Below are 1055 nucleotides of genomic sequence, written 5' to 3' on the forward strand. Positions count from 1 at the left end.
ATACATGTCTTTCTCTGATTGACTTATTTCACTCAGCATAACACCCTCCAGTTCCATCCACGTCGTTGCAAATGGCAAGATCTCATTCCTTTTGATGGCTGCATAATATTCCATTGTGTATATATACCACTTCTTCTTTATCCATTCATCTGTCGATGGGCATCTTGGCTCTTTCCACAGTTTGGCTATTGTGGACATTGCTGCTATAAACATTGGGGTACACGTACCCCTTCGGGTCCCTACATTTGTATCTTTGTGGTAAATACCCAGTAGTGCAATTGCTGGATCGAACGGTAGCTCTAATTTCAACTGTTTGAGGAACCTCCATACTGTTTTCCAGAGGGGTTGCACCAGCTTGCATTCCCACCAACAGTGTAGGAGGGTTCCCCTTTCTCCACATCCCCGCCAACATCTGTCGTTCCCTGACTTGTTAATTTTAGCCATTCTGACGGGTGTGAGGTGGTATCTCATTGAGGTTTTGATTTGGATTTCCCTGATGCCGAGTGATGTTGAGCACTTTTTCATGTGCCTGTTGGCCATTTGGATGTCTTCTTTGGAGAAATGTCTGTTCATGTCTTCTGCCCATTTCTTGATTGGATTATTTGTTCTTTGGGTGTTGAGTTTGATAAGTTCTTTATAGATTTTGGATACTAGCCCTTTATCTGATATGTCGTTTGCAAATATTTTCTCCCATTCTGTCGGTTGTCTTTTGGTTTTGTGGACTGTTTCTTTTGCTGTGCAAAAGCTTTTTATCTTGATGAAATTCCAATAGTTCATTTTTGCCCTGGCTTCCCTTGCCTTTGGCGATGTTTCTAGGAAGAAGTTGCTGCGGCTAAGGTCGAAAAGGTTGCTACCTGTGTTCTCCTTTAGGATTTGGATGGACTCCTGTCTCACATTTAGGTCTTTCAACCATTTGGAGTCTATTTTTGTGTGAGGTGTAAGGAAATGGTCCAGTTTCATTCTTCTGCATGTGGCTGTTCTTTCTTTCTTTCTTTCTTTCTTTCTTTCTTTCTTTCTTTCTTTCTTTCTTTCTTTCTTTCTTTCTTTCTTTCTTT

Source organism: Callorhinus ursinus, unplaced genomic scaffold, assembly GCF_003265705.2.
Source record: "Callorhinus ursinus isolate GAN/ISIS: 27379988/994484 unplaced genomic scaffold, GSC_fseal_2.0 scaffold127, whole genome shotgun sequence".
NCBI lineage: Eukaryota > Metazoa > Chordata > Mammalia > Carnivora > Otariidae > Callorhinus > Callorhinus ursinus.